The sequence below is a fragment of the Alexandromys fortis genome, unplaced genomic scaffold, assembly GCF_014885135.2.
Source record: "Alexandromys fortis isolate MF-2015 unplaced genomic scaffold, M_Fortis_MF-2015_v1.1 scaffold_16, whole genome shotgun sequence".
Lineage (NCBI taxonomy): Eukaryota > Metazoa > Chordata > Mammalia > Rodentia > Cricetidae > Alexandromys > Alexandromys fortis.
This window is the reverse complement of record NW_026067893.1, coordinates 16,319,918-16,332,338: the sequence shown is the minus strand read 5'-3', so window position 1 is coordinate 16,332,338 and position 12,421 is coordinate 16,319,918.

The following is a 12,421-nucleotide window of genomic DNA, read 5'->3' as shown; positions in this document are numbered from 1 at the left end:
TGTATTTATGTATTTAGGAATATACATATATCTAGATAAAGAGGCCACAAATGAAAACAAACAAGGAGGGGTATATGGGAAGGTTTTGACAGAGGAAAGGGACAATGATGTAATTATAATTTCAAAAAAGAAAAAAAAATAAAGAATGGAAAAGAAGCCAAGAATTTGAAAAGCAGTAAGGGAGAGAACATGGGAGAGGTTAGAGGGAAGAAAGAAAATGGGGAAATTAAGTAATTATATTTTAGTTAAAATTTTTTAATTATTAAGAAAAAAACAACTTAAGAAAGAAAGAGTTTACTATTTGGGCTCACAGTCCAAGGGTACCATGGGAAATCACTACACTATAGTGGGAAATGCTTTTACTCAAATAGCAGCTATTTTCTATTAGGCAATATTCCTTTGTCAACCCTTTCAATCCTATCATCACACAAGAACGGTCTTCTGCATTTAAAAATGGAGACATTGGCGCTAAGGAGATACCTCAATTTGCAAACTACTTGCTACTCAAGTTCCCCAGGACAAACGTAAAAAGTCCTGGCACTGCAGCACGTCTCTGTAGCCCATACAGGCTGAAGAGGGATTAGAGCTAAGCAGCTCCTCAGAGCTCATGGATCAGCTGTAACTCTTGTACCAGGGGATCTGACTGCCCTCTTCTGGACTTGGTGGGTGCTGCATGAACATGGAGCATTTACATACAGTCAAAACACTCACATAGATAGATGATGATGATGATGAAGAAGAAGAAAGATAGATAGATAGATAGATAGATAGATAGATAGATAGATAGATAGATAGATAGATAGATAGATAGATTTTAAAATATATTTCTTTTTTTAAGAAATAAGGGGATGGTAGAGGGGCTGGAGAGATGCTCAACTGGCTCAAAGTTCAGAGTTCAGTTCCCAGCAACCATGTCAGGGCACTTATAGTCACTCATAACTCCAGCTTCAGGAGATCTGGCTTCATCTTCTGGTATCAGAAGATCAGAATAATGGCACAATTTATCTATACAATAAATTATTAATATATTAAATTATGTTTATGGATACTACACTAAAACTGAAAATATGTCTTATAAAAACCTGAACGAAACTTCGTCACCTCACGGAAGATCTGTTCTCATCTATAAATGGGGTTATAGATTAATCCTATAATTAATGTGAAGATAAATAAGACGGTTGAAGTAAAAAATAATTTGGAAAGCAACTTGATACAATTTCCATTTGTAAAAATAGCATTTATGTTATCATCTTAAAAAACACTGACTCCAAAAAGAGCCCCCCAACTCTCCAAGTATAGCTTCTTTAACCTTGGCTTGGTCTTTGTAGCCCCTAAACACAACACACTCCTCCCACTGCAGTAGCCCCTAAACACCACACACTTCTCCCACTGCAGTGGTCTATTTAATTACTTTCTTTTGGAAGAAGAGCTTCAAAATTTCCCTTCAGTGTCTTCCCAAAGACTTTTTCTAAAAGCATAAACCTAAAAACACTTGCCTTCCCGTGCATAATTAAATAATCTGAAGTAGACAAGCATCACTTCCAACTAAAGCTAGATAAATGCCTCACAATATTTAAAGCCACCAGAAAACTGCAAACACAATAAGGAATGTAAAGCAAAAAAATCCAGAGAGCAGAGGTGTTTTTAAGAGCACTCGCCAGTTCTGAACACAAGCCAGTTGGTGAGACCTGTAATTGGAATTAGAGAAACAAACAGAACTTTTTAGAGTTACCGGGCAGGAATGACAGAATGGAGATATGGCAAACCTCAAACAGAAATTTTCCCCATGAAGTATTTTCTGAAATCTGAAATAAAAGCTTTATTTAGAAAAAAAAAGTAGAAGTTTTTAGAACCTACTGATACTTGGTATACAAGCTCTTGGCGGGATCAAGAACCTTGAGTAAGATAAGCGAGATGGCACTAACATCTACTACGTTCTACTTCATCACATTTGCCACCACGGGCACCTGAAGCTAAGAATCCAAACTTAACAGGAGGAAAATAAAGAAACCAGGAGAGTTGTGCCAGCTCAACCCACAGCCATTTCCTCCTCAAGACATCTGTGGAAAGATGAGCACAGTACCAGGAGTTCCACACATTCTTGGGTTTTAAGCTGGAGAATCTTTTGATCTTAGAAATTTAAAGACATCCAGCACTCGGGAGGCAGAGGCAGGCTGATCTTTGTGAGTTCGAGGCCAGCCTGGTCTACAAGAGCTAGTGCCAGGACAGGCTCCAAAGCTACAGAGAAACCCTGTCTCAAAAAGCAAAAAAACAAAAAAAGAAATTCAAAGACACACAACAAGACCCCATCTCAATATATCCTTAATTAGCAATATAGCATTAAATATGTTATTTATGCCCAACCTAGCTCACAGACCACCGCAATTCTAATGTTAAGAATTTCTGGTTCAGGACCAGCAAGATGGTAAAGGCATCCTGCCAACAAACTCTGGTGACCCGAGTTACACACACACACACACACACACACACACACACACACACACACACGACCCACACGGTGGAAGGAAAACTGGAGCCTTCAAGCTGTTCTCTAATCCCCAGACCACAGTGAGAAACCAAGCACCCACAAGTACATAAAATAAAAAAGAAAAGGAGAATTCCCGGAGTGAGAGAGGAGAAGCAGCTGGAGGAAGGCGATTTTGAGGAGACAGACATGACAGAAGGAACAGAATGGGGAAGGCGGGCAGACACGGAACTAACCTGTCTGGGCTCAGACACAGGAAAAGGCTAATGCCGTGGTGACTGTAGCGAACTAGGTTGTGACCAGGTTGTTGCAAGGGGTCCTGCTCCTTCATCTACCCTCAGTTCCGCAAGTCGCCTGGTTGGAGCTTCTGAGGGGCGGCGAGGTGGGTAGGACTCACCTACCCGCTGGGACCTGTGCTGTTTGTCCGTGACCCCGCGGGGGAGAGCGACACCACCACCACCACCGTGGGTGCCCTGTGCCCGAGGGCGCTCCTCGCTTGGAGATGCAGTTTTCTCACTCTGGGTGCTGGGCCTGGGTGTCCTCCTCAGAGGCCCCAGCATGGCACAGACGGAGCCGGCACGTGGCAGGGCCTCTCTCCTCAGGGCCTTCGGTCAGGTGACCCCAGTCCTGCTCCAGCTTTGTCAGCTGGCAAGGCCGCCAGCTCCAGGCCCGGAAAGTCAGGGCGAAGGCCGGGATATGTGGTTCCAGAAGCGCACGGCACCGTGGGCAGCGTGCTGCGCGCAGCGTGCAGCGGACGACGACCTGTGAGGAAGCTCCCGGCGTGCCTTGCGGCTCCGGAAGTCGAACGTGGGGGGGGGTGCGCTATGGGAAGATTCCCCCAGGTGCTAGTTGAGCCAGCGCTGCCTTCTCCTCGACAGTGTCTCTACCCTCTGGCCTCACTGTCGGCACCACAGCCGAAATACTGGCCGGCCAGCCAAAGGCCACAGAGGACAATGCTAGAAGCCAAGCAGCCCCAGATTCGACCTGGCTCGAGTCCCTGCCTTCTTCTCATTAGGATAAAGTCTGATGGGAAACCTGGGCTTTGCATGGCCTCCACAGAGTCAAAGAGGAAGAGACAAGATTCCCCCCCCCCTCCCCAATTTAGTTCCTGAAGACTCCCTGGAGTAGCAGAGCCAGTCAGAAGTGTTAAGTCTCAGCTGGGCTGTGGTGGCGCACGCCTTTAATCCCAGCACTCGGGAGGCAGAGGCAGGTGGATCTCTGTGAGTTCGAGGCCAGCCTGGTCTACAAGAGCTAGTTCCAGGACAGGAACCAAAAGCTACTGAGAAATCCTGTTTTGAAAATTAAAAAAAAAAGAAAAAAGAAAAAGAAAGAAAGAAAGAAAGAAAGAAAGAAAGAAAGAAAGAAAGAAAGAAAGAAATTTTAAGTCTCTTTGTTCATGCAACACTCATATGCTTGGCTCTGTAGATATGATGGTGGGACCCTGAAGGGGCAGAATTCAAAGCCTCGTCAGGAAAGTGGAAAAATAAACTGATATTTATAATTCAGAGCTGCCCCCCCAATGACAATGAGGTTATATCTGTATTAACCCATGTAAATTTAAAATTCTGTATGCTGACATGTATTCAATATACTTAATCTGTGGAATATCAGTTTAGCAACATAGTCCAGCTATGGTGGAGAGTCATGCGGTCACCACTAGCAAGAAATACAACTCAGTAACCCCTGAGGTCCATCTTGCCTGGTAAACCTCAGAGCCTTTGGTGGCCTCGATATCCTCCACGGAAAAGAGTTTCAGAAGGGTCAGGATGTGATTTCAATGAGATGTCCCTGACGGTCTCAGGCATTTGAATACTTGGTTCCCAGTTGGTGGCACTTTTGGGGTAGGTTTGAGAGGCATGACCTTACTAATGAAGTGTGTCACTAGAGGAAGGCTTTGAGGTTTCAAAGCTATGCTCCATTCCCAGCGTCCTCTCTTTGATTTATGCTTGCTGTTCAAATGCAAGCCTTCAGCTTCCTCACCCTCCTCACATGCCTTTACCCCATAATTATGGACTCTAAGCCTCTGAAACCATTAAATCATTCTCTATAAGTTGCCTGGGAAATGGTGGTGTTTTATCAAACAATAGAAAAGTAGCCAACGCACAAAGTGAGACCATGAGTTTACTGGTGAAGCAGAAATACGCGCGGCAATTGAAGAGAGTTAAGCTGAAGTAGGAGGTGGGAGAGAAACGCACAGAAAGGCCTCCGCTTTAGCTAGATATATGAATCGGGGGCTTTGACTCTACCTAACCTGCCGCTAATTTTAGATATTATAAAGTATGTGCTGTTACATTCTTTTTTTCATATCAACAAAATTCAGTACTTGATGAAGAAACACTTAAGTTCATTGTGCAGGCTGACAGAGGCAGACAGGAGCTCCAGGAGAGACGAAGCTACTCGGAGAGATGCTTACGAGCACATAGACAATGAAGAGGTTTATAACATAGTTCATATGGACTTAAGACATAGTTCGTTATCCGTTTTCAGTCTTGTTTATGTTTCTCAGAAATGGAAGTGCTGTAATTTTGCAGGTGGTCTGCTTAGTTATGTTAAAACTTCTGTGTGTCTGCCAACCCAAAAAAATAAATAAATAAATGAAAATCAGAACCTTTCTACATCCCCTAGCCTATTGTCCTGCCTCGAGGCCACTTATCGCTAGCCCATAAAAATTAAAATTCAAAATGTACTAAACAAACATGATGATTGTGCTCCTCCAATGCCAGCACTTGGCAAACTGAGGCAGAAGGATGAGTTCAAGGCCAGCATGGGCAACAGAGAAAGACGCGTCTCAAAAAAAATTCAATCTTATGAATATGTGTATCACTTTTCACCACCATAAAGTCAAAACGCTATAAACTGAGCTGTCATGAGTTGTAAGTATTTATATAATAAATGATAGGTGCCAGGACATGGAGAATCTGTTGTAGCATCAAGCACAGGATTTCAACATCAACGTGAAGGAAGTCCCTGAAAACATCGTGACGAAGCTACCAGGATGCAATCTGAACATGGAAGGGTGTTGCACGAATAGTAAAAACCCAGAGTCAGATATTGGGGTTCAAGCTGAAGATCAGAAAAGCAAAGCAGCCAAACCACTAGAGAGACCTTACCTCTACCAAGGCCCAGATAGAAGGACAATCCTGCAATGCTCTCCACCGACCTCAAATTCCCCATTCCACTGAGTTCCTGTCTCTTCCCCTTTATATTCCTCTCTCCACCCAACCATACGCTCCTGTCTCCACCCCCTTAGTGCTGGGATTAGAGGCATGTGATCCCAAGTGCTGAGATCACCTTTGTATGAGTTCTGCTTCTCTTTTTAGACAGATTCAATCTTGTGTAGCCCAGGGTAGCCTTGAACTCACAGAGATCCTCTGTCTCCCAAGTCCTGGAATTTAAATGTGCCACCATTCCCTGGCCTATATTGCTGAGTGTATGGCTGTTTTGCTCTCTGATCTTCTGGCATACTTTATTTTTAAAAACACAAATAGTATGCCACTAGAGAAGTGCTTTTTGTTTTTATTTTTGGAAAGCTTGCTTTTTTAACATGAGTTTCATAGGTAAGTACAAGAAACAAATTGCCATGTTTAGAGAGAAATGCAAGTCAGCTTACCTGCCACGCCTTCAAAGCAAATGGAGTACATTTTTATTTATTTATTTATTTATTTATTATTTATTTATTAAAGATTTCTGTCTCTTCCCCGCCACCGCCTCCCATTTCCATCCCCCTCCCCTAATCAAGTCCCCCTCCCTCATCAGCCCAAAGAGCAATCAGGGTTCCCTGCCCTGTGGGAAGTCCAAGGACCACCCACCTCCATCCAGGTCTAGTAAGGTGAGCATCCAAACTGCCTAGGCTCCCACAAAGCCAGTATGTGCAGTACGATCAAAAACCCATTGCCATTGTTCTTGAGTTCTCAGTAGTCCTAGAGAAGCTAAATAAGGAGAACCCAAAGAAAAACATATAGGCATCCTCCTGAATATTAACCTTCATCAGGCGATGAAAGGAGACAGAGACAGAGACCCACATTGGAGCACCGGACAGAAATCTCAAGGTCCAAATCAGGAGCAGAAGGAGAGAGAGCACAAGCAAGGAACTTAGGACCGCGAGGGGTGCACCCATACACTGAGACAATGGGGATGTTCTATCGGGAACTCACCAAGGCCAGCTGGCCTGGGTCTGAAAAAGCCTGGGATAAAACCGGTCTCGCTGAACATAGCGGACAATGAGGACTACTGGAGTACATTTTTAAAAGAAGAGTCGTGTAGAATAAAGTTCCTAGAAAGCTGTCTGTTAATATCCAAGTTTGGGGAAGTGGTTCTTAAGCAGGAGAGTGACCAACAGAGAAAAATGCAATCAGAGACAGCAAGATGTAGCAAAACCTAAAAACAAGAGAACATGTAATTCATAGAAAAAACTCTGGAAAAATGGTTCAAGATGACTGACTCCTGAGGCAAGGCAGTTAAAATTATTGGCACAAGTTGATGGTGGTTCACACCTTTAATCCCAGCACTTCCTAGGCAGAGGCAGTCAGATCTCTATGAGTTCAAAGTCAGTCTGGTCTACAGAGCTAGTTCCAGGACAGCCAGGGCTACACAGGGAAATCCTGTCTGGGGAAGGAGAGAGTTGCTCTGGAGCTGGAGAGATGGCTCAGTGGATAAGAGAATTGACTGCTCCTGCAGAAGATCGGGACTCAGATCCCAGGACATACATGGTGGCTCATAACCATCTATAACTCCGGACCCGGTAAATCTGACTTCCATGGGCACATACATGCATGCAGGCAGCACACTCACACACATAAAATAAAAATCTTTTAAAAAAATAATATTAGCTCTGGATGTAGCTCTCGGATCAAGTCTCACCTCTGCCACTTCCTACCAAACAAATAAAGCAAAAGGCTAAAGGACACAATTTGTGAAGGACTTTGGCTCTGGTAAGTGGTTTATGTTTCATCCTATGAACAATAGAAACCCAGTGGAAAGCCCAAATCAGAACACAGGGTCTGTATTTTATAAATATTACTCTGGAAATTGATGATGATGATGATGATGATGATGATGATGATGATGATGATGATGGTGGTGGTGGTGGTGGTGATGATGATGATGATGATGATGATGATGATGATGATGATAATCAGAAAGAAATACAGGGAAATTAAATTTTGAAAAAGCCAGGGCCACTATTAGTGAACTATAATGTTTTCATTCCTGCTAATCCAAAGAAAAAGTTTATTAGTGATAATATTAACCTACAAAAATAACAGTAGTTTGTACAAATAATTTTAGTATATCATCAAGTCTTTCTTCCTAAAATCCTTTCAGTTTTGACAGAGTATCTAGAAACTTGTTCTGCACAGCAACAGACAGCATGCAACCTGAGGTTTTATTCCTGCTGGCTCCTTCACCAAAATAAACCTTTCTGGTTTATAACAGGGCTGCCCTTGACTTCCATACCCTTGCTTCCACAGATAATAGACACAGAGTCACTTGACTGTTCAATAAAGAAAGACCTTGGAAAGACCAAGGCTGCTATTCAGTGGCAACTCACACTTGTAGCATGCTCAAGATTTGGGTGCAATTTCCAGAATTTTTTTTTAATATCTCAGTTTTGGAAACATTGTAGTTTTGTTTTTGCTAGTTAAACAAGTCTTTCTCAGTATTCATTCAAAAATAGGTATAAGGTCATGTTTTGGCCTCTGATAAGTAAGCTGATGAGGGGCCTGCTACCAAACCCTTCCATCACCACTTGCTAACAAACCAGGAAACACAACCCTTAGTTTTGTTTTGTTTTGTTTTGTTTTGTTTTGTTTTGTTTTGTTTTTTACCTCCCCACAGTTGTATCACACAAAGCACAATTCATTCCTTCAGAACTTCTACATCCTGATCTGGTCCCCATTGCTCTTCCCCCAGCTATGTTCTCCCTAAATTTTCCCATTTTCACCAGTAGGAGTGACTAATGAATTCTCAAATATGGAGGGGGGATTCTTTGCCTGCATTCTTCCCTGGGGAAAAGATAGCATATAGCTTTGGATCCTGGGCAACTCATTCTGTCTAGACTTAATCCTAGATCTACCTCCTATTTCTATATATTGTGGCTATGTGGCTAGTTATGGTGGCGCTAACGATGGTGCTACTGCATGGGATTTCTGTGAGTATACATGATTTATGAGAAACAATGAATAAAGTCAGGAATATTTATAAGAATAGAATATCAACCAATGCCCATGCTAAGCCCTGGAATCAGAAATTACTGAGAGAGACAGGAAAGGTCTTTCCGCTTCTGGGTTTTATACTCTACTAGAGAAAAGGTAAGAAAGAAATAAAAGTGAAAATTACACATCGTGTTGATATTATAAACAGGATTATGGATCAGGAATGGAGACTGGAAATAAGATGTTCACTGCAGGAAGAAAGATGGAAAAGAACCCACAATGCAAGAAGCTGGTCTAGGAGGAAGAGCTTGGAGCATTCTAGAAACAGTAAGAAACCAGCTGTGGTTAAAGATTGGAGCACTTGGGGTGGAGTGGTAGAAACTAAAGTTGAGATTCGGGTAAAAACCACATTCAGCCGGGCGGTGGTGGCGCACGCCTTTAATCCCAGCACTCAGGAGGCAGAGGCAGGCAGATCTCTGGGAGTTCGAGGCCAGCCTTGTCTACAAGAGCTAGTTCTGGGATGGGCACCAAAGCTACAGAGAAACCCTGTCTCAAAAAAAAAAAAAAAACCACATTCAGCAGAACCTTCTGAGTCCCTGGTAGATGGATGAATTTATTCAAGTGCCATAGGAAACTACTGAAGTTTTTAAACAGATTAAATAATATTAATGTGATCAAGTCTATGTTTTAAAAAACTTTCTAGATGTCTTTTCAATGCACTGCACAAGAGCAACATACCCTATTAACAGAATTTTAGTCTAGGAACTTACAGGTCATGAAAACTCATCTCCGAAGTCCCTCTCCCCTTCAACAACCAGTGATTCTATGCTAAATTTAAAATGAAGAGACTTCGGTTTTTCAGCCATACATGCTAAGCACAGAGGTATATTCCTTTATCCCTCTGCATCATTGGGTTTGAATGGGTGAGTCAAGTCTAGTAAATACTTTTAATGGTTCTTGTTTCGTGCCTCCAAATTCCCAAATGCTAATCAACAATTTTCTCCTAATGAAGTGTCCAAAACTAAAAGCAGCATCCCAGGCGCTGTCACCACAGTCAGACGGAAAGAGCCCTTACTCCCCTGCTTCACGACAAGCGGCCAGCGTCACATTTTTCTCACAATATTATAAAGCAACTGTGTGTCTGATTTGCTGCTCAGCGTCACCCTTGGGTCTCTGCAACCATTACTATTTTGCAGGTGTTGCCCTCCCTGTAAAAGTTTTTGTTTGCAGTTCCTTTTCCCCAAGTACCTGTACTTGACATTTTTCCAAGTTGACTGTCATTCTCTCTGCCATATTGCTAATGTTTATATTTCTTTGGCTTCTCCTAGGTTCTGCAGCACAACTTCTTTTAAAGTCATCTGAGAATTTCACTAATATAGTTGTGAACAGGATGTAGCTAGAAAAGAATTGTTGGGGAATCTTTATTCTGTTTATTAGTTAGGTACTGTTTCTAGATATGTTGAATAAGAAGAAAGGATGAGGAGAAAGGATGGAAGGAGCAAAGAGGGAGGGAAGAAAGAAAAGAAAGAGGGAGCACTAAAATTATAGGAACTTTGTAAGTAAAGCCATGTAAAACTTTATATGTCACTGAACAAAATTATAGTAGGTAGTTGTAACATAGTATAAAATACTGGATGTGATAGACAAATGTTGAACAACCAAGTATTTAATCACTCTGTGGTTGAATGTCCTCTGCTCCAAATGGAAATGGTAATGATATCTACCTCCAAAGATTTTTCTGTAAATTAAACAAGTTACTTTATACCTAATACATAATACTCTGTCAAAGTTGCCTGGAATTGCCACACCATGTTCCTAACTTTAATTTTTATTTTCATTTATTTATTCATTACCTCCTTCCATGCTTTTTGTATGTGCCTCATGTGTGTGTGTGTCTGTCGGGGGTGTCTCTGTGTGTGGGTCTGTGTGTCTCCCTATGTGTGGTTGTGTGTGTGTGCCTCGTATGTGTGTGTGTGTGTGTCTGTGAATGTGTGTGTGTCTCTGTGGGGGGATGTCTCTGTGTGGGTCTGTGTGTCTCCCTGTGTGGGGCTGTGTATAGGTGTGGGGGTGTGCCTCATGTGTGTGTGTGTGTCTGTGGGTGATTTCTATGTGTGTGTGTCTGTGTGGGTCTCCCTGTGTGTGGGTGTGTATGGGTGTGTGCCTCATGTGTGTGTCTGTGAGTGTGTGTGTGTGTGTGTACTCAAGAAACAGCTTGCAGGTGTGTTCAGAAGACAATTGCCAGGAATCAAACCACTCCTTCCACCATGCTGATTCCAGGGTTTGAACTTGGGTCTTCATACTTGACAGCAGGCAGCCTTGCTGCTGAGTCATCCTGCTGGCTCCGTCTTCATAACTTTTTACATTGTAGGCTCTGCATCAAGGAAATACAGATCAAGCGTACATTAAGATTGCATCTCAGCCCTGTCAGAATGGCAGTCATCAAGAAAAGAGGAGACAAATGGTGGTGAGGACACTTGGAGAGAGGAGTAGGGATGTAGTTGGTTGTTTGATTCTTCTACTCTCTCTGTTTCCTCCCAAATAAATCACACATGGAGTCTTATTCTTACTTAAGAATGCCCAGTCATAGCTTGGCTTATTTTAGCCAGATTTTCTTTTTCTTTTGGTTTTTTCGAGACAGGGGTTCTCTGTGGTTTTGGAGCCTGTCCTGGAACTAGCTCTTGTAGACCAGGTTGGTCTCAAACTCACAGAGATCTACCTGCCTCTGCCTCCCTAGTGCTGGGATTAAAGGCGTGCACCACCACTGCCCAGCCTAGCCAGATTTTCTTAACTTAAATTATCCCATCTACCTTTTGCCTCTGGGCTTTTACCTTTCTCTATTTCTGTGTGTCTTTTCTTTCCTTTTTATTCTATGACTGGCTGGGTGGCTGGGTGGTTGACTGCTTTTTTTTCTCACTCCTTCCTTTTCTCCTTCCTTGATCTTCTCTTGCTTCCCAGATTTCTCATATTTATTCTCTCTGCCTGCCAGTCCCACCTGTCCTTTCTCCTGCCTCACTATTGGCCATTCAATTCTTGATTAGACCAATCAGATGTTTTAGACAGGCAAAGTAACACAGCTTCACAGAGTTAAACAAATGCAATATAAAAGAAAATAACACATCTTTGCATCTTTAAACAAACGTTCCACAGCATAAACAAATGTAACATAACTAATATTCTACAACAAGGGGATATGCATCTCTGGTGGGGATGGAAATCTGGATATATACCCAAAGGAATTTAAGTCAGCATATCACAGAAATGCCTGAAAATCCATGGGGTTTTGTGTGTGTGTGTCACTGTTCACAATAGCGAAATATAAAATCAGCCTAGACGTCCACTAGTTGGTGACTAAGTAAATAAAATGTGGTGTATGCATGTACATAATGGAGTATTATTGACCCATAAAGAAGAAAATGATCTTGCAATATAATGCATGTGACCGGAGATCATCGCTTGAAATAGAGTAAACTAGACACAGAAAGAAAAATGTCACATTTGTCTTACATGTAGAATAGAGATTTAAATATACAAGCATATATGACATGAAAGAGGAAGGAAAACTATTAGGGGTCAAGAAGAGGGAAATGGAAGGAGTGGCCAGAAAGGCTAATGTGAAGCTTAAATCTGAGCCATACCTGATAATATACATGTATGAGAACATAAAAATAAAATTCATTATCCGTATGCTGATTTTTTTTAAAAGAGCAGATGAAGAGAGGGCACCGTGGGCACATACATCTCTTGCAGAGGATCTGAGTCTGATTTCCAGTGCCCATCTCAGGTG